At 41.5% G+C, this 24,844-nt stretch overlaps 1 long non-coding RNA gene across 4 annotated transcripts in view; it reads right to left on the bottom strand.

The window, feature by feature from the left end:
• LOC121864674 overlaps window positions 1–24,844 on the bottom strand; it is a 195,439-nt gene that overhangs the window by 35,449 nt on the left and 135,146 nt on the right. For 3 of the 4 annotated variants that reach the window (XR_006088633.1, XR_006088635.1, XR_006088636.1), the window contains 2 exons: window positions 13,187–13,366; window positions 8,010–8,082 (listed from right to left, as the gene is read on the bottom strand). This is a non-coding gene — a long non-coding RNA (uncharacterized LOC121864674). The remainder of the gene's footprint in view (window positions 1–8,009; window positions 8,083–13,186; window positions 13,367–24,844) is intronic. The other variant, XR_006088634.1, reaches the window with a different exon arrangement.

The following is a 24,844-nucleotide window of genomic DNA, read 5'->3' as shown; positions in this document are numbered from 1 at the left end:
TCCCCTGCAACGATCACACTGAGATTTCGAAGAGTATCAGCTAAGAGCAACGTTTAAAGGATTATTCCATTAATTAGTATTATTAAGCACCATAAAGTCTTATTAAGTATATTATGAAGCTGGAACTTCTTAATAGATATCAAATAAACTACAAACACATTTCAAATATATTCTTCCTTTCAAAATTTGTTTCTTGTTACTGTATTTAAAAGTCTTAGTATTTTCATCAGTTCAATGGTCATATAAGTGTTGGTTTAAATAAGTAGTAAGGAACTCACATGGATTCAGCAAGTCACGATGAGTCAGCAAATCACGGTACGTCAGAGTAAGTCATAAGTAAGTCACATTAGGTCGCAGCAGATCAGTAATTCAGAGTAAGTCACAAGTCAGTAAGTCAGAGTAAGTCACAATACAATACATCAGTAGATCACAAACTGTTACAGATGGGTGTTATCAATCCCACCTGTAACGTCACATTATTTATGGTTGGTGATGATAATTAATGCAACACACAGACATAGATACGTATCCTTACCACCCAAAGAATACCACTTACCTACCACATACCATCACATACATACCACTTACCTACCACATACCATCACATACAAACCACATACATTCACATATCTACCACAAACCATCACATATCTACCACAGACCATCACATACATACCACATACCATCACATAACCATCCACATACCATCACATTCCTACCACATGCCAACCACACACACACACACACACACACACACACACAGGTACTCAGAGCGACACATGCAGTTCACAGAAAGAGACAACACTAAAGCTTACCAGATCAAGATGGCGATGATAATGGTGTTGGTCAGGAGAAGGTTGGGTCTGTCTGTCTGTCTGTCTGTCTGTCTGTCTGTCTGTCTGTCTGTCTCTCTTATGTAAAGGACTGGGGATAAGTAGACTTGGTTTTATGCCCGAGGAAACCTACTCACTCCACCTCTTCCGCACATTATTTACAACGTCTTGATTATTACAAAATTAAAGGGGATGAACGGCAGCTCATCACCCAGGTGTGGTGTAGGAGCAGCCCAGCAGACAACAGGGTCCGTATACCGCCGGAGACCACACAGGTATACAGTAACAGGTGATCGTTGACACACACACACACACACACACACACGCACACACACATACCTACACGCATTCAATTACGTTTACACAGACTCACAAGCAACACGAAAACCAAATGAATGACACAGCTACCGTCACCATCAACTTCCAATGTTATTACCTGAGAATCTATTTAATATTTCCCACCATTCTACATCTTTCACTTCTCAATGAGGAGGTGAAAGAACATTAAACAACTCACACGTCACAATACGACCTAAAACACTCACACCCACCGCCGGGAAATAATAACAAATCCCTTAAGTGAAAAACAGTAAAAAAAAAAAAGTCTGCCCTAATACGGAGACGAGATGAAGTGGGTGAGTCATTAAGTGGAGCAGTGACATAGAGAATTGTTTCCACTGATGAATTGTGATGCATTAGTCATTGTTGAGTAGCTGCTGGCTTTATTAGTCTCTCTCTCTCTCTTTCTCTCTCTCTCTTATCATTCACAACTGCATATTCTTAAGGTGTGTGTGTGTGTGTATGTGTGTGTGTGTGTGTGTGTGTGTGTGTGTGTGTGTGTGTGTGTGTGTGTGTGTGTGTGTGTGTGTGTGTGTGTGTATCTCATAAGACACTGTCAAGGTCTTGTATCAGGTTTCTTTAGCACTCTTCATAAGGCTTCTCACTAATCTCCCTTCCTAAATTTAGTCAATGAACCGTGGACTGTCTTCTGTAAAAGTCTACCTACTTATCTCTTTAAAATTATCTCCTTTGGTTCTAAGTGTCTTCAATAGTTCTTAAGAGTTACTTATATAAACTCCAAGCCACTTATATCTTTCCTCAGATAGCCTCGTTTGATGTCCTGTTTAGTTTAGTTTACCTCCCAATACGTTTTCTTACTCAGATTCTCTGCCTAAAGGAGGTATTTTCGTTCCTACTTTATTTACATAATGTTGAAGTTTCTACCATATGAGAACGCCAGTGCTGGTAGAAGACCGGGCGAACTCTAGTCTGGCGATGTTTATTGCTCGTGCTGACGTTGGTGTTATGGTTACGATTTTAGCTACACAAAAGTCACAAGTGAGATTCCAGAAAAGTGAACGAAGCTTATTTTAACAGTATTATTCGTAATGTTTACTTTACTTTACTTTACTTTATCCTCTCAAGTTATTTAAGTCCTCCAGATCGCTTAAATATTCCTCCTAATCTTAAGTTCGATTACAAATGTAAGTAACGACATAATTATCTGGTAAGGTTAATTCTACGTAAACAAACCAGAAGTGTTTCTCATCCACAAGACGATTCTCAAGCACCACTTTTCCTTCATTCTATTTACACTACATCTAATTTTACTAATATTATTGCACTGTCTTTAACACTCAGTCTCTACCGAACTCTTTACATCTTGGAATTAAAGTGATCCTTAATAAATAAATTAATAAATACTAATAATTGAATCAGTATATATGGTTAAAGACACAAATAAGTAACAATATACTGCATAAAAAATCAAATTTATTTAGTTTAATTATTTTTCATGGAAGTAAATGTATTTCGTGTACTTAACAGTTTACATAGTTGAGAGGAGTTCCCATTCTCCCTAACTCGCTCAGAACATTAATTTGAAGGCTGATGGCTCCCCCGTCCACTAGCCAATCGTAGCCTCTTCACGCCTCGTCATCGTAAACAAACTTCCAGTAAAATTCAATCCAGGGTCCAGAGCCTCAGAGGCACTTACGTCATATATATTTCTCAGTCATGGAAATAAGAGAAAACATCTAGTAAAGAGCAATGCTGACGGGGTCCTGTTAAGTGTCTGAACTCAATATTGTTTGGATATTTTAAACCAGACATCTTATCGCTACCCAACTTATTTGAAACCTTTTATCTAAATTATTGTTTTTAGGCTGAGTATTGCTGCTTCATCCATCTAGTACCAGGTAAAACAGCACTCCAAGAGACACAGTAACTTGGTTCATGAGTACGAGCACTAGAGTTCAGTAAAAGAGACAACCAAGACTACAAGAAGCAGCAGCCGTTGAGTCCAGAAGAGAAGGACTTCAAGTTAAGTGGAAGTGAGTAATCAAAGACGCGAAAAGCACAGTACATCCCAGACCATAAATGATGCAGTAACTTCCTGGAGAAATGCTCTCAAGACCAAGAGAGGTGGCAGCCAGTGGAGTCAATACCTGGAGAGACAGCAGTTGAAGTCTACCAGAAGAGATACAAGGCGATAACCCCGGAGACGCCTGGTTGGGAGACCTTACACACGCCTCAAGCTTACTCACTGGCCAGACACACGACCTGATAAACATGGGCACGTGATGCTAATGACTCTCTGCATCAGACGCTAAATTAGATTCGCAGAAGAAGAAGTCGGGAGCCAATAGTAATTATCCTCCATTAAATGTCACCGAGATGTGGGGATATATTTTCAGAATATGGACCCAGCACGTGCATCAGGTCAACTGTAATTATCACCAGGAGATAGAGATGAGGTGAGACAGAGACGGAGAGGTGAGAGTATAAGAACTAGAGATATTAGTTCCACTTCCTCCGGTCTATAGGTCAGGAGAAATTTACCGTGGAGTGGGCGGTAGAGATTAGTAATTTGTATGAGGGGAAGTTTTTCTCCTGGATACTGTAACTCAGAGAGATGGCCTCGCCCCTAGACGGTGGTGGGGATGGAGTGCTCGCTGGCCTACCAAAGTGACGGAGGTACATGAGTTGGGTCGTCGGGGGGAAGGTTGAGGAGTGACGTGACGGGATTTGGTATATCTCAATAAGGATCTGAGGTCAAGTGATACAAGAGGTGTGTGTGTGTGTGTGTGTGTGTGTGTGTGTGTGTGTGTGTGTGTGTGTGTGTGTGTGTGTGTGTGTGTGTGTGTGTGTGTGTGTGTGTTGCCTGAAAGATGTGAAACCGAGAAGAACATTTTGGACGAGTAGTAATTATGAAGGAGAGTAGAAACTATAACAAAATAACCCTGTGTTATTTCTCATGATGTGTACTGAACAAGATGTGACAGAAACTTATATTATAAACAATATTCCTTCATAAGACTCATAAGGACGCCACTCCTGTCTAGTGGAGAAGGACACACACAAATAGGTCTCCATGGTGAGAACTGGTGAAATGGACTCCAGTTCTCATAGACTCCTAACATAAACAGACCATTAGGATTGAAACTCATTCGTAATGGGTTCACATCCTAATGAATAGATTCCATTGGGGCCTCTTGGGATTGGAACCTAAAAACGACTTGCAATGACTTGTGTTACTGTCATCACACTCATAGACCCCCACGATGGAAGACGATCACTATACCTGCAGGAGCTGTACGGGGGACGTTAGCCGTGTACCTCACCTGTTCACACCTGTGTATTGTGTGTTGAGGAACGTCTGCAACACCTCTCAAGAAAGATCTAAACAGCCGAGTGGGATGAATCAGGGTGAGAGGGATGAGGGGGGGCAGTGATCTAAAATTGCCGTTAAATTCACCGAAGACCTCTCGACCTGTTCCATGTAGTCAAGATATAAACCTCAGCATTATCAACCCACCAAATGTATGAGTCAATGTATAAGCCCATGATGTAAATGGTTCTGTTCGTGAGACGCTAAACCTGATTCACAGAACGAGAAGTCGGGAGCCGATAGTAATTAAGTCTTCAGTATTTGTCACCAACCCAACACGCGCTCTGGGCCAGTGAAATGGGTGAGAGAGAGAGACGAGAAAAGAAAAAAGAAAAGAAAAGAGAAAAAAAAACGTTAATGACGCATAGGCAGAAACTAGATGACAAAAACTCGAGGTATTAGTTCCACTCCCCGGTGTATAGGTCAGGAGAAATTTACAGGGTAGTGGGCGTCAGACATTGATAATTTGTGTGAGAGGAAGTTTTTTCCTGGCTGACCGTAACTCATGAAGGATGGTCTCCCCCCGCCCCTCGCCTTCACCCTCCTTCTCCCCAGATGGTAGTGGGGGATGGGGGGTGCTCGCTGACCCCTCAAGGTGAAGGAGGTACATGAGATTAGAGGTTTCAGTGTATCTTATAAGGAGTTAAACATGTATACACTGTTTGTTGACATGATGGATCAGTGAGACCATTATTTCTTATCGTACATCAGACAAACAGACACTTTCTGACGCTATGCTAACCTAAACTAACACCCGCCAGGTAGTGTTAAGGTGGTTAATCATAAGGTGAAATAAGCTGGAGGTTAATCATCAGGTAATCCCGACACTCCAGTAATACGAGTCATTTAAGAGACAACGTATCCTAGAGCATTAAAAGTACAGAGTCAGAGTTAACGACCCTGGCATCTGAAGTAACTTAATATACGTACACATAAGAACAATAAAACAATACATACTAAAGTTTACTTGCTGTACCAACGAGAGAACAAGTTATAGCATGTGTTTTCTTGATAAAGTGACAGGCCTTCTTAGTTAATAGCCTTCTGCATTGTTCCAGTCTCATACCACTTAATATTGAATCAAAATCAGCTTTACTGTAACTACGAGAACACTTAAGATGTGCATTGGTCTCTACATAAGTGTTTTGTCCACCACCATTGTGTTATTCTACCGTGAAATATGAAATGGTTTTTTTATACTTTTTGGTCGTGATCATCCCGGGGCGCAACACCTCACCTAGTAGGGCTCCTTCACCCAGGTTGAGGCTTCAGGGGATTCAACAGAGGTCACTGGACGCCACCACAGCCACGTTTTCTTTGAACTCATTATAGCTAAGAGGGAGAATACTCGAAACTGTAAACACAAAAAACATAATATATTTGACCATTGTTTTCTGTTGTTCACTGGAGGAGTTTTGAATATTTCACTCCATCAAACTTTCTAGAGAAATAATATCCCACTGAATCCGATGATACTGTACAGCTGGATTAAATGAATGGCTAAATTTAACTTGACTTTTACCGTCTTCAGTGTTAAATTCTTCCTGACAACACCAGCGTTAAATGAATTCGTAAATTAATCGGACCCACAAGTAAAACTATCAACAAAGTACGTATATATATTTTCTTAAGTTATTTTTTCACAGTATCTTTATATCTTTATTGATAACTATACTTGGATCAAAATTATTATTACCTTATTATTATTATTATTATTATTATTATTATTATTATTATTATTATTTCTTTTTTAGTGCGAGGCAACGAAAGGGGGGGGGGGGATGACAGCCATGAATAAAAAAAACAAAAACATTACAATCCTATTTTCATCATGAAATCAGCTGAGCTCGTATGAAATAAAATCATCCTCCTCCTCCTCCTCCTCCTCCTCCTCCTCCTCCTACTACTACTACTACTACTACTACCACTACTACTACTTCTATTATTAACACCTCTATACAGTAACAATCTTCTTGCCATCCCATTCTTTTAATTTCAATTCATTCACGACAAACATAACTAAACGAGGGCCATTTTCTTCCCTCGTACTCAGGTGTTCAGAACCCCTTATGAATGACATACCTTCAGACAATTACCAAGGCGATGATCATAGAGCGCCTGACCTCGTTAATTGTGGCACTTGAGAGAACCATTATTGAATACCTTTATCACCTGTGACAAATGAGAGCCTTAGACACAGGTGATGCACAAATTACAGGATTTAACACTTCATTACCTGTGCTGCCTTGATATGTGGTAGTGGTGAGGGAGGTGATGGGGGGAGGGAGTGAGGGAGTTGGTGGCGTAGTGGTGAGGGAGGTGGGGGTGGGGAGTGGGGAGTGAGGGGAGTGGGGGGTTAGTGGGGAGGGGAGTGGGTGGCTGGAAGGTGTAATGGTGAGGGGAGTAGGGGGAGGGATGGGGGATGGTGGTGAGGGAAAGGGGTGTAGGGAGTGGTGATAATGGTGGTGGATGAGTGTGATAAAGGATGGGGAGGGGGGTGTGGTGATTGTGGTAGGGGGGGAGGGAGAGTGATGATGAGGGAAGAGAGGGAAGAAGAGGTGGAGAAGAATGATGAAGATGAAAGTAAAATTATTAGAAGAAGAAGAAGAAGAATGGGATAGAGAAAGCTAAGAGGATGGTGATGTAGAGGAGGAGATGAAGGAGGAAGAGGAAAAACGGAGAAAGGTCAAGAGAAGAAACGGGAGATGAAGTTAACAAGGAAGATAGAAGGATGGACAGAATATCTGATAAAAGTAATGAGTATAGGAGAATGATGAGAGACTGAACACTAAGAGGAAAGTCAGAGGTTGGAGGATTTAGATAAGGAAGAGAGAGAGAGAGAGAGAGAGAGAGAGAGAGAGAGAGAGAGAGATAACACCAAACCTATTACCAACAACGAACCAATAACAAAACAGCTTGTACAGTATCAGCTGAGTACCCACACCACCTTCGTCTCAACTCCAGCCTCTCTGCATGACACCGAACCCATACGAATCCCAACACCCACAGGAGTCTCGAAGTTACGTAGGTTTAGGAATTACATGAATCCGAACCGAGAAAAAAGCATAATTATGTACGGGAATCGAGTCAAAGTGAATCCCAACCTGCAGAATTTTTAACCTGTATAAATCCTAACCTGCACGACTTTTAACCTGTATAAATCCTAACCTGCACGACTTTTAACCTGAATAAATCCTAACCTACACGACTTTTAACCTGTATAAATCCTAACCTACACGACTTTTAACCTGTATAAATCCTAACCTGCACGACTTTTAACCTGTATAAATCCTAACCTGCACTACTTTTAACCTGTATAAATCCTAACCTACACGACTTTTAACCTGTATAAATCCTAACCTGCACGACTTTTAACCTGTATAAATCCTAACCTGCACGACTTTTAACCTGTATAAATCCTAACCTGCATTAAGTAAACCATGAGTCTCCATTACATCTCCGTTCTTGTGTTTGTTTAGACTCAACACCGCGGCAATAAGACTCACCTTCGTATTGGTGCCTGGCTTTAGGAGAAGGCAGATATATCGTTAAGTCATAGTCTGTGTGTCTGTGCAGGTCCTAGAAATAAAAGAGTGGAGAAAATAAGTCAAATATAGTCAGTTTGATGGACTTTTTCACTGAACACAAAATTAATATTGAAAAAAAAAACAGAAAATTAATTATATATCGTTATTAAAATAAGATATTTCTAATTTCTCATCATCAGGTAATTAAAACCTATTGTGTTATTTATTAAACTTGTAATTAATACTTATAAGTTGAGTGAAGAAAAGATTAACACTAAGAAACTCTGATTCATCTCATTTCTCCTACCATTCTCAGAGCTGCACATGAGCAAAACCTCCAAACTTTCCTTATTTAACTCTGTACTTATTTTACCTGACACCGGTTCGCCAGCCATCTTATCTCCCGGTATTTAAGACTCCAGAGAGAACTGGGAATAACTCACCACTGAGGCTACACGGAAGAAATGCTTCACTCACAATACCTTACTCTCGTTTCTCCCTTCAACCTTATACCTTGAATCATTAATGCATTCTCCCCCCTCGCCTCTAGTTCATCTTTAAAGTGTGCATGTACATCAAGTTGATCATAGTGTTTTGCAACGATTTCTGCAGTTGCATGGCTTTCAGGGCTTCTAATCTATTTTATCTGTGGTTCATCAGGGGAGTTGGCGTGGTATTATCCACCACTAAGGCCGGGGGTTGATGGTAGCGGTGGTGGTGGAGGGTGGCCATCCGTCAATCAGGTGGCAGAGGCTCCGCGCACTTCTGACCTGACAACACTCCCTTCAGTCACTATCTTCGTCAGTTTAGTGGCTCAATCCGGCGTCTGTTGTGGCTTTATTCGATGTCGACTTTCATTCAGTGCGTGTTCGAGTTTATCGGTTTAATTCGACGTCTATTGTGGCCTTATTCGATGTTTACTGACTGACTGTTAGCAGAGGCACTTGTGATTATTCATGGTTTAAGTTATATTGGTGTGGGATACTCTCTCTCTCTCTCTCTCTCTCTCTCTCTCTCTCTCTCTCTCTCTCTCTCTCTCTGAGGCATACCATGGCGGATGGTCAGGTCAACTAACTCGCTTCGATAAGTATACAATTTCCTTAAGACACTGTAAAGTTGACGCAAACTCATACTTTACGTGGACATACTTTGTGTGCGGTAAGTGAAGGAGGATGAGTGTGATCCTCTCATGTCTCACAATGCTACACACTTTTGTGAGGTTTACTTTAATTCCCTGAGCTATGTTGCCTTGGTTGTGAGTCGCCCCTCTTCCCTCTCACACAACAACAACAGTTTTATGAGTCGTCTTTCTGTGAACAATGTTACCCTGGTTGTATCGTGGTTCAACTGTCGTAAATAGCTCTCCTTGCAATATATTACCCTCCAGAGTTTGCTTGGGGAAATCACAGGTTAATTTGTCTAAATCGACGGCAATAAACCGCACTTGACTGGTATTAAGAGTATGCCAAGAGTGTGTATGTGTGTGTTTATGTGGCTCATGGTCCAGATTCTTGAAATATTTACACGGTGGAAATTTCTCGTAAGTGAAGATATAAGAATGTACCTGAGTGGCTCATTTAACGCTCAATTATTTAAATTACTTTATAAAATAGCGTTGAAATTACACTGACAGACGGACAGAGAAACAGACAGACAGATTCGCCCTTCACTTAGACACGTTCACCGTTAAACAGATAATTAAGGTATTCAAAAAATTTGAAATAGATTCTATACCTATGTTTAGTCTAGCAGGTGTGTCAAGAACGTATCTAGTTAAGGTAAAACATCAGTAAAATTTCCTTTGGACGCTACTTTTATGTTTTAACTTACGACAATCAGTTAAGTGAATTCTTCAGAAGGAATCTCTATCTACGAAACGTTTTAGAATCTGGACTCAGGCTGTTTGAATTGTTGCAAGTTTTGTGAGGTGAGAATCTAGGATACACCATGACCATTACACACTGTACATGCAACACTAGGGCCATAAACCTGGCTTTCTTGAACACTCTGGCCTTATATTCTTGGCACACATGGCCGGGAGAACTCTTAATATTCTCATAAAGATATTTTCAAACAGTATTAGAGGTGTCCACAGAGAACGACTTCAACGACGACTGGAGGGTCTGTCGTGTGTGTCGTGTAAACCAGTCTTCTCTATGATCAGTGTCAGGCGTCCAACACAACGATGACACTCCGTTAACACTAAAGTCCTTCAACAAGAACCTTTCATTAACTTTTCATAACAAGAATTACCTCAGGCTAAAATGAGTTCGCCTGACCGTGTTTACAGCTGACTTGTGTATTATAATCCAAACAATTACCAATTACTTTGTTAAGAATATTAGTGTTAATCAAGAACGGTGGCCCAAGTCACCCTCGTCAGTGATTATCGAAACAGTTCAGGTCTTTAGAAGTGAAAACGTATTCTAGCAGGTCAGTCTTGGTGCACAGGTTATCTGACCTCTCATCTCCTCCACAGAAACAGGTTCAAAACAAGATCTTCAGCAATTTGTAAAGGAGAATTGACCCCTTTCACGGCTCGTGATTTACCTGTCCGGCAGCAACGTAAATTAACTCCGTTTAGTGAGCAGCAAGAGACAGGTGAAAGGGAATATTGTTTATTTGCTAAGTTGCGTCACGGGTGTATAATGCCGGCTGCACAATCGACCTTAATTAGAATCCCCGGCTCTGGGTGCAGCTCACAGCTACCAAGGCATACATAACAAGCCGAGACAGCGAGCGCGTGTAAACATAGTCTGGTTAAGAGCTCGTGTTTAGGGATGATTGGTTTTCAACACCTGGGTTCATTAAGCTCAGTCAGGTGTTATGTTTGTATAACAGTAATTTACTAAGCTTTCTTTGGGATGTCACCAGCAGGAGACCCAAGGACCTCACCTCGCGGGGCCATAAGACGTAGGTCACACTCCGTCAGGTACTGTTGTAAATATGTCACTGTATCTACGGCTCTTTAGACCACTCGAGAGGTTATTGTCTGTCCTCAGTCCTGACTTTCTCATTTATTATATAGAAAATTTGACATAGATATTATCATTTCATAAATATGGCAATAATTCATTAAACAGGTAAGCTAGGGGGCTAATGTTCAGGTGAGTATCATGTTTTTTATTAGTATGTTGTTTAATTTATCACACAAAACAAAAATTTGTAGACGATAATACATTTATTATTCTTTATTATGTACTTACGTGTTTTTACTGTTTACTGCAATAATTACTAAACACACACACACACACACGCTATACATATTTACCACAGTACAAAGCTTGCATGACTCTTAACACGTGCACCATAACAACATTGCGTAGTGAGAGTACCCCAAAAATATTACCTGTGGACCAACTTTTGTAAGTATTAGCGAGTAGAGGTGGGGGAGGGGAGGCGGCTAGCGCGTGACGATGTTCATTTATACGTATATTTTTTTTGTAGACTGAAATTTAGGTTATGTAGTTGATTAATGCATCCACCTCACCCTACCTCTCATTTGGGTTAAAAGGTTCAGCCGCCCTAATTTTATCAGCAATGATAATAGTAATAATAATGAGAATAATAATAATAATTTAGAGTGTGTAGACAGGTGTGGTGGTGTGGAGGTAAGGTAGACAGGTGTGGAGGTGTGGTGGTAAGGTAGACAGGTGTGGAGGTGTGATGGTAAGGTAGACAGGTGTGGTGGTGTGGTGGTAAGGCAGACAAGTGTGGAGGTGTGGTGGTAAGGTAGACGAGTGTGGAGGTGTGGAGGTAACGTAAACAGGTGTGGAGGTGTGCTGGTAAGGTAGACAGGTGTGGAGGTGTGGTAGTAAGGTAGACAGGTGTGGAGGTGTGGTGGTAAGGCAGACAAGTGTGGAGGTGTGGTGGTAAGGTAGACAAGTGTGGAGGTGTGGAGGTAAAGTAAACAGGTGTGGAGGTGTGCTGGTAAGGTAGACAGGTGTGGAGGTGTGGTAGTAAGATAGACATGTGTGGAGGTGTGGTGGTAAAGTAGAAAGGTGTGGAGGTGTGTGTGATAAGGTAGACAGATGTGAAGGTATGTAGGTAAGGTAGACAGGTGTGGAGGTAAGTGTAGTTGAAAGTGGGCGCCCTTACACCTGATGGTCCGCTAGAGGCAATGCGCATAGTACACACTGAATACTGATCCTCGGTGCATAAGCAAATAAGACAAAATACACTGAACACGACAGCCTTCACTTCCCCAACTAAAAATAAGTAACCCATCCCCACCTAAGTCAACTAGAGGTACCCCGAGTGTCAACCAGTGAACCTTATGGTAGGTAGTGAGCGCTGGGATAACACAAAAAAATACGTAAAATAAAAAATCGTGTAGGATTCTTGAACATACGAGACGATTTTGACTTTTACCTTATAAGAAAACATGAGTGTGATGCAAACATTTTTATGAAGTATTATAGAATTAAAATATTATATAAATCCTTAAGACAAATATGAAAATAAAATATACAAAAAATAATATTTGTTGGAAAGTTATAAGTAGATGTATGTTGACGTATAATTATTAGCTTAATGAACTAAGAATTATAGAGAGGTCTGGCCACCCACCCCTCCCCCCCCCAAAAAAAAAAATATGTTTATACTTTTATATTTATTTTGACTGTTATATAATTTACGACTCTCATATAGGTCTTACAGATATATGATATACTGATTATTATAGCTTTACTACAGGAGTTATAGCTGTTAATATATATTATATATAAAGACCCCAGGAGAAGTAAGTGACTTTTATATAGTTTATTTGTGAACATAGAACTTGACTTATATGTAAATAAGCAATTAAGGTGACTCATGGCTGATAGGCGGATGTGGAAGTAGAGTAAGTACCACCACTACCCAGGGAAGTACCACCACCACCCAGGGAAGTACCACCACCACCACCACCGCCCAAGCAAGTACCACCACCCACAAGAGTATACCTGAAGAAGGACCACCCAGGGTGAAGAAGCAGGACTCAGAGTGAAGGAGGAGAAAAATTAACACTCGGGGAAGTAGCACAGACGGAAGAACCAAAAAAGAAGGCATTCTACTGATCATCCATCAGTGCTGACAACATTCTACAACTCATTCACCTCTACAAGAAGCTCCTTATTCCCCCGTTCTACCCTTACAAACACACTTGCATCTCCTACCTTACTTGTCTTGCCAGAGGGAAACATATCCAGCCTCTCACAGCAACAGCGACTTCACTAGTAACAAAAACAACAGTAGTGTCTCTAGCCTGTAGCAGCAGTATAACCAACAACAAGAACGTCCCCAGCAGTAGCAGGAAGAGTATTGTAGGCGTCCCCCCAGCAGGGTGCGGGCAGTGACTGTAACACCATAAAAACAGGGTCGAGTCCTTGCTCCACTTGTTATCCTAACATCATAATTACCTTGGTCATGATTAGTATGAGGGCCTCCCCTTAGGTGACAACTCTTAGACACAGTGCGTGAACCAGACTCCCTGGCGATAATTACTGGGCATTAGTTATATATCGTCGGAGATTAGCGCAAATTGTAGGATGGCGAAGAAACATTTGACGGTGAATGTGCGTGTCCATGCTTAAGATTCGAACCCCTTTTAAGGCACTGGAAGCAATCAGAACTATCCCACGAGGGGAGCGAAATTGGACCGAATGAAATCATTAAGCTTGCGTAATGTGCGGGGGAAGATAATGCTCGGTTGTTTATGTGTATTTTCTCTCTCCATTAGTCTTCGTTGTGTGTTGTCTTCTTAGCATAAAGGGGAGTGAGAACTTGGTGCGCTCAAAGGCTTCACCGGAGACTGATGTGGCCGACGCCAGGCCCCTGTAAGGCAGACGAATAACGAGGAGTAAGAGTGAACAGGTGACTCAACGACGAGTACCTAGTATTTGCGGTCGGGAGAAGTGTGTTTTAATTGCATTATCTCTTCCTAATGAAGCTATTGCTTTTCTAATGTGCATTCTAATGTCTAATTTGTAACAGGAATGCTGTCAAGTGGTTTAGAGTCAAGTTTCACGCGGCGTTTTGTACCTCAATATATCATAGTTCATAGTCCGGGTAATGAGAACTTTCAGGTAATGAAAATTTCAGTCATTTAGGTTCTCTACCGCCAGCCTTAAGACGCTCCAGCTTGTGTTACTTATTTTATAACAGGTAAAGTACACCAGGACAGACTTTCTCTTTGACTTATACAATAACACGACTATGTTTATCTCCATCAATGCTGCCATATTCTTCATCATACCATTAACGTGTACAATATGTTATAAGAATCACCACTTGGGGCAGATTTCTTCATCTTGAGATAATATTCACCCAAGCATGTAATGTCTGATGATCCTGGCTAACCTCAACACCAGTATGCATAAAACTTCCTCCCCCAAAATATAATCCTCGCGAAAAATAAATGCTCTTAATAGTATGCATTATAAGGCCATCAAACACGAATTTCATAATGCTTGATTATTAACGAAAAGTGTATATACTTGCCAACGCGCGCAAATCTTAACGCTAAAATGTAGAATTATGCTCTCCATATCACAAAAGCCTGAAGCCATTTAGCACAAATATGGGAAGCCTGAACTAGTGACGTCGCCGTTTTGTATAATTTTGTAAACAATAAACACAGACGCGTGTACTGAGTGGCTGGCGCTCTAACGGTTTTACTGATTTTAACGCTTTTTTAAACTGTTCATTTAATCCAAGTTTATAGTTTCCCTTCATACACTCGACTGGGAGTTAATACCCAGAATTAACAAGATTGTAGACCTTTATAAGCGATGGATGGTATATTAATATCGGTAATTTCATTAATGTATGAATAAACTTAAGAATGTAATTTAATGTATTTTTATATTAGAATTACTATAAATAGAACGATGACAGTAAAGTTCCTTCACCTCTGAGTTTACATTCAACATTCACTTCATGAAATTGTGAACAGAAATAACTCACTCCCACGTCCTAGTGCGTACTGATGTCAGGCATAAAGTTGTCGTCTCTTTCTTGAACATATACAAAATCTCACTTATCCAGAGACCACCATATATTTTCATTATATCTTTATCAACTGACAATACTCTTCTAGTGTACTTTTTTCAAGTGACCTTCCACCTACGATTACAGACAGACGTGTACTGAGAAACAGACTATCGCAATATGCCACAACCTCAAGCGTGGCGTGGGGTCATAATCGACGCCGATATTTTAGGAAAGGGAAAATAATAATGAGAACGCGGGTCTGTTCTCTTAAAGGCGCTCAAAATCATCATCATCATCAAGAATCGCTGTCGTTCTTTTTAGGGAAATAGAAGATGGCTATCGGCACTCAAGAACATTATTTTAAGGTCTGAGATATTTCTTAGTTTAGTCTATAATGATAGTCTACAACACTTCTATTAGATATTAGTGTCTCAGTCATATAAGTGAGTATCGTTGATCAAATACTGGGCTGTGAGGAGGCCCTGAGAGGAGTTATACAATACACAAGAACATGCTCAACGAAACTCTTTTGTTTTGTAGGTTGAAAGTCCTCAATAACCTCAAGATGTCTTCGATCTTATAGTGAGTGAAACTGTACAACAAAACATCATCCTGGGTATATACACAGGACTCGGGCATGTCTACGTGCATATATATGAACGATTTCCACCACTGATGAACATATAACCAGTAATTCTAACTTTATTATTGTGATTTGCAAGTAGAGGAGGATACGAGCCTGTAATATATTCATCAGTTGACTTTTAGGTCCACTTACGTCGTACGCAGGTGTCCTATATATTGGTCTATTAACATACATTCAGGAGCCATCACTCATTGTTTCTCCTACTCACTCAGCCATTATTATAACCAAGATGTTTATAGTAACATGTTAATAAGACACACACACTATCTCTCACTCAACTTATCTCAGTGGGTCTCCGCCAGGATGAATAAACAAAGAGTTTTACACTAGGTTGGGTTATGCAATATTCATGACCAGTAAAACTACGTGTTTCTAAATGAGTTGTAAAAGTTGATAAATTAAGTAATTAAAATTCTCCAGTGGGAGTCCATTTAGCACTTGGATGTTGGTCTCTCAACATACGTGCATAATACTGAGCTTAAATGTTGTGTAGATGATGGTCGAGAATATTCATGACTTACAGCCGCAATCTACATGACGACTGGGAAATATTCAAGACACACGAGACCTCGACTCTTCTTATTTTGCAATCAAATGTTTGGAAAGGAAAAAAAGGTAAAAGATTTTTATTTCAATTAAAATTTCAAAAAGAAAACAGACATTGTAGGAGTTTTAGTTAAAACAATTCAAAGAGAAAATAAATATTGAATAAAATTTGCATATACTTTTACCTTAAAATAAACTAGTTTACTATATAGCAGTTATATTTTTCATGACATTTAAAAATAAAATGATAGAATATAAAAGGCCTTCAATCATCATCAGATTTTCAACAAGAATAAATATATATTGAAACAAACTTTTACTGACCATCAAATGTTCAATAGAAATAAATCTATATAGCTCAAGACATCTTTACGTGCCATCAAATTTAAAAACAAAATAAATTAATACACTAAACGACTTTTTTACCACTACTAAAACTTACTCAAATAACAGTGTAAGATAATAACTTAATAAGACCAGGCTGGGATGCTAATTTGAATGACCTGCTTAACCCAGAGCCAATGACCAATTTTGTGACCTCACCTGCCTTGGCCCCGCTTGAAAGGAACAAGTTAAGGAACAGTTCTCTATGCTTGTTTGCCCACTAGGTCCCCACGCACACTAGTCTAATAGGAGCCCCGGCAGAAACATTCCTCTCTGACTGCCTCCCCGCTATCGCCTCAGCATACAACCCTGACTGACCGTAAGAATATTCTGACCCATATTTACTTTAGTATGTATGTATGTATATATGTATGTATGTATGTATGTATGTATGTATGTATGTATATATGTATGTATGTATGTATGTATGTATGTATGTATGTATGTATGTATGTATGTACAGTATGTATGTAGTGGAGAACATTGAGTCGATAGTTTAATGATGGGATATTACTGTACAGGGCTGGGTGGGGCCTCGTGCGTGTGCGTGTGTGTGTGTGTGTGTGTGTGTGTGTGTGTGTGTGTGTGTGTGTGTGTGTGTGTGTGTGTGTGTGTGTGTGTGTACCTCAACATTGCATGATATAACCTATAAAGAAATGGGTCAAGAGCTGGCCACTAAACTATTTTCTTGCGCTCTCTCTCCCTCCCTCTCTCTCGTCAGTCGTCACACCTGCCCTCCCTCTCACTCCCCTCTCTCCCTCACTCAGCTTCTGCCCTCCTCTCTCACTCCCTCAGTCGTCACATCCTGTCCTCCTCCCCCTCTCTCCTCTCAGTCCCTCAGTCGTCACCTGCCCCCATCCCTCCCTCCCTCTCTCAGTCGTCCTCCTCTGCCTCCTCTCCTCCCTCCTCACTCCTCTCACCCCCATCTCCTCTCTCCTCAGTCGTCATCTGCCCCTCCTCCCTCTCTCTCTCCCCTCCTCAGTCGTCACACCTGCCCCCTCCCTCCCTCAGTCGTCTCTCCCCTCCCTCAGTCACACTGCCCCTCCCTCCCTCCTCCCAGTCCCTCCTCTCTCTCACCCTGCCCCTCCCTCCTCAGTCGTCAAGACCTGCCTCCTCCCTCTCCTCAGTCGTCACACCCCTCCCTCCTCCTCTCTCTCTCTCCCAGTCGTCACACCTGCCCTCCCTCCCTCAGTCGTCTGCCTCTCTCTCTCCCTCCTCCCTCGTCAGTCGCCCCTCCCTCTCACTCTCAGTCTCCATCTGCCCCTCCCTCCTCTCCTCTCAGTCAGTCGTCACACCTACCCATCCCTCCCTCAGTCGTCACACCTGCCCCTCCCTCCCTCACCCACAAGAACTAGACTATACAAACCTTCACGTCTTACTCGCTCAGCCTCACTCTCCCACCTGACTCTCCTCCTAACAGATAAGTAACCGTGTTGCCGCTCTACTTCCCTCACATGTTGTATACGAGAATTTTCCCCAAGAGAGCCCGTAGAACTATTACGTCTTAGGGGTCAATCGGTCAAAGGTCAAGGTCAAGCCTCCGTCGTGGGTTGGTACCTCCCTCAAGTGCAGTAAAAATGAAAGTACAGGTCAAGTTATTTATTACAATGTCTTTCCTCGCTTCAGTCAAGTCGTTCCTGCCAGATATTTTTAAACACAGAGAACAGTTTACACCAGTTCAGGTCACTCAGTGTGTGTGTGTGTGTGTGTGTGTGTGTGTGTGTGTGTGTGTGTGGATATCGCACGACCTGGCCGTGGATAGGTAGGTCACGCAAGATGCTGACGTCATTCATTTTGTGTTGATGTCATGTTTTTATGGGGGTGATGTCATGTATGTCTGTGTGGGTGACATCATACAGGTCTGTGGGGTGACATCATACATGTCTGTGGGGGTGACATCATACATGTCTGTGGGAGTGACGTCATACATGTCTGTGTGAGTGACGTCATACATAGCTGTGGGGGTGACGTCATCTAACCTGTGGGGATGAAGATATATAACCTGTAGTGATGTCATGTTTCTTTATGTGTGGATAATGTCATCCGGCCTGTGGTGTTGACGTCATTAAGGGGCGTCAGCAGATGAGTGACCTTAATGAGAGACGTCAGTAGGAGAGTGGCGCCAGCAGGTGAGTAGTACGCCTGAGTAAAGTAAGTGACGGGTCTGTCTGTCTGTCTGTCTGTCACCCATAAAACAGAAGGATGGAAGTAATGCACAGGGAGATAAAAGATAAAATACAATTAGATAAAACTAAATAAACAAAGGAGGAGCAATAGGACATGATAAATAAATGAAGAGAACGGGAGTAATAAGGTGAAAAAATTAATATATATATATAGAGAATGGAGGAGGAGGAGGAGGAAAGAGAATAAGATATGGATAGGAATTGATTATAACGGTGGAGGAGAAATAGGGAACGAGTAAACACAGGGAAGATGAGGAGGAGGAGGAGGAGATAAGCCAAGGAAAGATATCAAGATAAGAAGAAAGAATTAGAAGAGAAGATGAAAAAATAGAAGATGATAGAGAGGTATAACGAGGAAGATGGAGAGATAAGGAGATGGAGATAAACTGGGAAGGAGAAGGAGAGGAGATAAAGACACAAAAGGAAGGAAGAGATAAAACAGACGTAATAAATAAGGTATACCATAAACAGAAGAAACGGGAAAGGAATATGAATAAACGAAGTATAGAGAATAGAGAAAAAATGAACACGAAGAGGAATAGAGATAGAATGATATAGACTTAACACACACACACACACACACACACACACACACACACACACACACACACACACACACACACAGACGATAAGGTTTTTACAAAATATATATTTACATTAATGGTCACATACATCCTTTAAAAAAAATTGACAAGACTAACTAGAAATCCCGTTTACTTCCCGTGAGTCAGAAAATACTTACTCCTGCCAGTGCCACAAGGGAGAGTGTTAGCTGTCAGTACATCACTATAGAGTTGATACTATAATGGATTTTTTAACTTATCACCAGAGTTACCAACAATAGGAGATGGCCAATTAGTGTACAGAACTGATGAGAATAAACGTGGCCTCGTTATCTCTGTATACGAGGCCGACGAGACCTCATAAACTACACTGGTGCTAAGAGATGGTTTATGATCTCGTCCTTAATAACTCATCTCTGTCTGGCGTTGTGTTGTGGGTCACAGGGAATGTTTAAGTGGATTAATATCACCGAATGTTTAATTATAGATTGTTAATTTGGGTGTTTTGATTTTAGAGAATTGTCTTGGCTTTATGTTTTCTTCTCTGTTTTAAAGTTACTCGTGTTTCATGAGAGAGAGATATTTAAGGTATTGCCATCACCCGTGACCTCCAGGGGGCTGGCTCAAGTTAGGCTACCCGGGCTGACTGTAGAAGCCGGTATCGTTCCCGGACTCATCTTTCGATAAGATCTGATCCTTTATTTCAGGCGAGATAACGTATCTGACCACCGGGAGCTGCAGTCAGGTACTCTCCGCCGAACAGATGACTTGATCCTATCCTACGTTGTTGGCCTCAGCGACGACCAGTGAGAGGTAGATCTTTCACCCCAGTCGTCGACGAGGTATTCAGGCGTGCCTTCAAACATCCCATTACCATAACCAGTACCCAGCCCACTAGCCCGTTAAAAGATCCAATCGCCATAGAACCGGAGCGTGGGGGTCTCTGAGCCTGTGTGTGTGTGTGTGCAAGAGTGCGGCCGAGCGATGGGGAAGGGCAAGGCTGCGTCGCGATGAACGGATGCGACAAGTGAAGCCAGGGAGGGTCTAGCGGCACACTACATCCCCCACTGAGTGATAATAAAAATCTACAGCCCCCCCCCCAAAAAAAAGATAAGCACTAGAGGAGGAGGACAAGGGCTGTGTCGCTCAATCTAAGGACTTAATCAAAGAGGGTCGCACCATTGTCTAGTGTGCATAATACCTCGCGACCTTCCATATGTTGGTTTGTGCTGTTTTATCTTGACAACAGTAACATCAACAACTACTCCCCACATCCCCCGTGATTAATTCCACTAGACAATAAACAATACGGTAGGGGTAGTACTAGGTGTTGGTGATTAAGTGGAGGAAATGTTGTTTTTGTGTAGTGGTGTCGCGTGCCGTCTGCTTCACCCTGACCCACCCTCCCTCCCCGTCGGAGTGGCCCTGACCCTCCCTCCCCGTCGGTGTGGTGGTGGAGGTGGCCATCCTCGCTGCCTCCACTTAAGTCTGTCACATAAACACTCACCCACAGAGCTACCGTTCACACAGGTTCAAGCACACTGCGTATGAAATGGCACGACACTTTATCTCTAATGGCGAGATAGCTGACATATTAAGACTGTTTCCACTCTTTTGCACTCAGTAGCTAAGCCAATTCCCAGGTATAGAACTAAATACACAATGTGCTTGAATACCCCTCAATACACAGGAACAGGGAAAGGAACACACAGGGAACAGAAGAAAAGTAACACACAGAAACAGATGAAAGGATCACACAGAAGCAGAGGGAAGCAACACACAAGAACACAGGAAGTGAGGAAAGGAACGCACAGGTAGCAGAGGGAAGCAACACACAGGAACACAGGAGCAGAAGGTATGGAACACACAGGAACAGAAGGAAAGGAGCGCACAGGTAGCAGAGGGAAGCAACACACAGGTCGGAGGTGATGTGTGGAGGGCGACACCTGAATCAAGTAATTAAGAGGAGCACAAGAGGTGTAATTACTTCAGGCAAACAATAGATACAAGCGACTTACCCTGACGTCACTCGGAAGACAGAGGTGAGGGAGGAAGGGAGAATGAGATGAAGATAGATAGAGGGAGGTCAAGATAAGAGGGAAGGAGTGATGAAGATAGGGAGAGGAAAGGACAGCAAGAGGGAAGGGAAGAATGAGGAAGAGAAGTTAGGGTGAAGGTGATGAGGGGGAGGTGAAGATGGCTAGAAGGAAGGAGACGAGGAAGAAATGAGAGAAAGATGGTAAAGGGGAAATAGATGATTGGGAAAGGGAGGGAGAAGAGGTGAAAGGGATAAAGATGCGGGGGAGAGGGAGGGAGAGATATGGGAGAGGAGATGGAGAAGGTGAACTAAAAAGGGGAAAGTTGAAGCGGTGAAGAAATGAAAGGGAAAGGGTAATGAAGAAGGGGAAAGAGAATACTCCTCTTATTTCTCTAATTCCTTTCACTTCATCTTTCTTCCAGTCATATTCTTCCCATTATCGTTTCTTCCCGTCTAATGTTTTTCTTCCTAATATTCTAATCTATTTTTTTTATTCAATTTCATATTAATTTTTTGTCTTCCCCAATACATTAATTTCACCTTTTAGTCTTTTAAAACTTTGTACAATAGTATTTTAAAACTTTTGACGAATACTTTTAAGACTTTGTCCTGTACACTAATACACATCCAATAAACTTTCCCTCTTATGACTGAACATACATAAACTTTACAATGACAAGACTCGAGAATTTACTCCCGCTGTTGACAAGATCCAGGAAATCTAACGTCTCTCTGTTGACAATGTGGGAATGGTCATGACTACACTATAAAAACAAGTCGGTGAATACTAATACGTAGTCGATCTTGTTTGAGATGATCTTGAGTTATATGCATGTGAAATATTCCATCCAAGATTATTGTATATTACGCTGAAAGGAGGAACAGGGGAATGAAAAGAGAAAAGAATTAAACCAAAGACAAGAATGAAATAAAGACGTGTAAGGAAAAAAAAAGAAGTTGATTACTACACTTCCTACAGGTGAGATAAATGAACCAGTTTTGTCTTAGTCAACCAAACCAGAGGATAAACTACACCCAATAATTGCCAAGTTGATATGTATGGCTGATTCTTTCCACCACACTACCAACCACCCCAAGGTACCGACTCTCTGACATCATCTAGACCAGGTAATTACTCGTAAGTGATTAAGTACAAGGTACCATGTAATCGTGTCCGGGATTAAATGACCAGTCCTATTGTCCGGTCAAGGTAGGTAGGGAGGTGAGAACGAGTAACTTAATTACCTGGGCTTATAGGTAAGGCATGAACGATGAGCGGAGAGGATGAGGAGATATCTTATAGAAGGTTTAGTAAGGGATTTATGATTATTATAATATCATGGTGCAACTGTGCAATAAATTAGTTGTTGTTGTTGTTGTTGTTGGGTATTTGTCACCATCCAGCCATCAAGTTCACCATCAACGATCATCTCCATCCAACCATCTACATCATCATCAACTTTACTATTAACCATCAACTTCACTATTTACGTCGTCAATCGGGGAGGAAGGAGGGAGGCTTCCTTCATCTGTCGTCGCCTACATATATAGTTCCTAACCTTCACTACACACTCTCCTGTACTCGAGGCCGCTCTGTGTTCCATTACTGTGAACTGTTCCGTGTACTGTGCTTGTTTATACAGGTGTGGTGTGGTTTGTACAGGTGTGGTGTGGTTTGTACAGGTGTGGTGTGGTTTATACAGGTGTGGTGTGGTTTGTACAGGTGTGGTGTGGTTTGTACAGGTGTGGTGTGATTTGTACAGGTGTAGAAAACTTATTAGTTCATACTGTAATTTATTGACAAAGAAATTACATGCAGTTGTTCACTTGTGTTTTTGTTGAGTTTTTGTGAAGTTCTGTGTTGTGTATATGTCTGTTTTTTGGGTTTTTAATGTAATTGTTTGATATGTATGTGTATGTGTGTGTGTATGTGTGTGTGTGTGTGTGTGTGTGTGTGTGTGTGTGTGTGTGTGTGTGTGTGTGTGTGCATTTTGACAGTTTGAATCTGGTGTTCTATTTTTTTTGTACGTATGATCGAGTTATGTGCGTAAGTATGTGTGTACACGTGTTCATATACCGTGTAAGTATGTGATCACGTATACAATTACACAAGTGAAGGTTTTCTCTTCCTCTGACAGGCTGGAGAGATACAGGAACCAGATTCCCTCGTGTGGAAAATATAGATGTTATCTCTCAGCCTTTTCGTACCCGCCAGCGTGATATCCCGCCTGGAATATTTTTTACTGCCCGGAATCATCAACAATTATGCAAATTAGATCAAGCAGGTCAGGGCATAAAGCGGGTGAGCGGCCTCGATAAAGATTTACACCTAAAGAAATTCCTGCACCTTCAATTAGCCGGCACGCCATGAACGGCAACAAATCGGGGGGCGGAGTGAGGTGAGGGAGCCAATTTCGTACCTGTATTAATTTACACCTATACCTGTATATGGTGCGGACAAATGGCCGAGTTTCCCATCGAATGTGAGAAAACGGCACTGTAGAGAGGCAAACTAGGGTAATTATTCCCGCCTCCTCATTAGTCAATATTACCGGATCAGAACTATCGAGTTGAGATAAAATTATGGTGGATGAAATATGACATAATATGATTAATTCTTAAATAAAGGTAAACACAGTGGAAATGAAAGCATAGGGAATAAAATATGTCAAAATAGATTCTAACCTTTTTAAATACAAGATTAATGATTATCACTATGGGATGGTGGGAGTAGTTCGTGATGGGTAGATAAAAGGCCGCCCTTGTACACTATAAGGGCTGTCCATTGGCCTGTGCCCGTCACGGGTGAGCGGCTGTTACATATTTCATGTAAGTTACAGTCTTCAGTGTCCAGCCACCAGCCTCACGCCTCCTACCTCCACCTACCCGTAAATTTGGCAGGACTTCAGCCTCTCCAGCGTGTAACTTATCCAACGATCTCGTAAATTTTGGACCCACAGTGTTAAGTTTTATCCTAAATTCTCCGGGAGCCTCAGTCTTGGCTGCAGCTTCGTCTGGATTACACATCGTAAATTTTGAGGGACTCTACTGTTACCTCCACAAACTTTACTGTAACTCAAAGTTTACTGAAGCTCAAATTTACTGAAGCTTAAAGTATACTGACACTCAAAGTTAGTAATGCGAAAAGTTTACTCCTACGCAAAGTTTACTCATATTCAAAGCTGACACTCGGATCCTAAGAGATTGTCTGGTGTAAAACTAACCTTTAATATTTTGTAACTGTGCTTAATTCTAGTGTTACCCCAAACAACGGATCAAGTGACTAAACACACAAACACACAAACACACACACACACACACACACACACACACACACACACACACACACACACACACACGCACACACACACACACACACACACACACGCACACACACCGCCATGTCTTGGCGACTTGATTCCATTTTAATCAAAATTGAATTCCTCCCTTCTATGTTATTACTCCCAAAAGTATGTAAA

Source organism: Homarus americanus, unplaced genomic scaffold (genome assembly GCF_018991925.1).
Source record: "Homarus americanus isolate GMGI-L3 unplaced genomic scaffold, GMGI_Hamer_2.0 scaffold57965, whole genome shotgun sequence".
Taxonomy (NCBI): Eukaryota; Metazoa; Arthropoda; class Malacostraca; order Decapoda; family Nephropidae; genus Homarus; species Homarus americanus.
The sequence above is the reverse complement of the archived record's forward strand: the minus strand, read 5'-3'. Positions and strand labels throughout refer to the sequence as shown.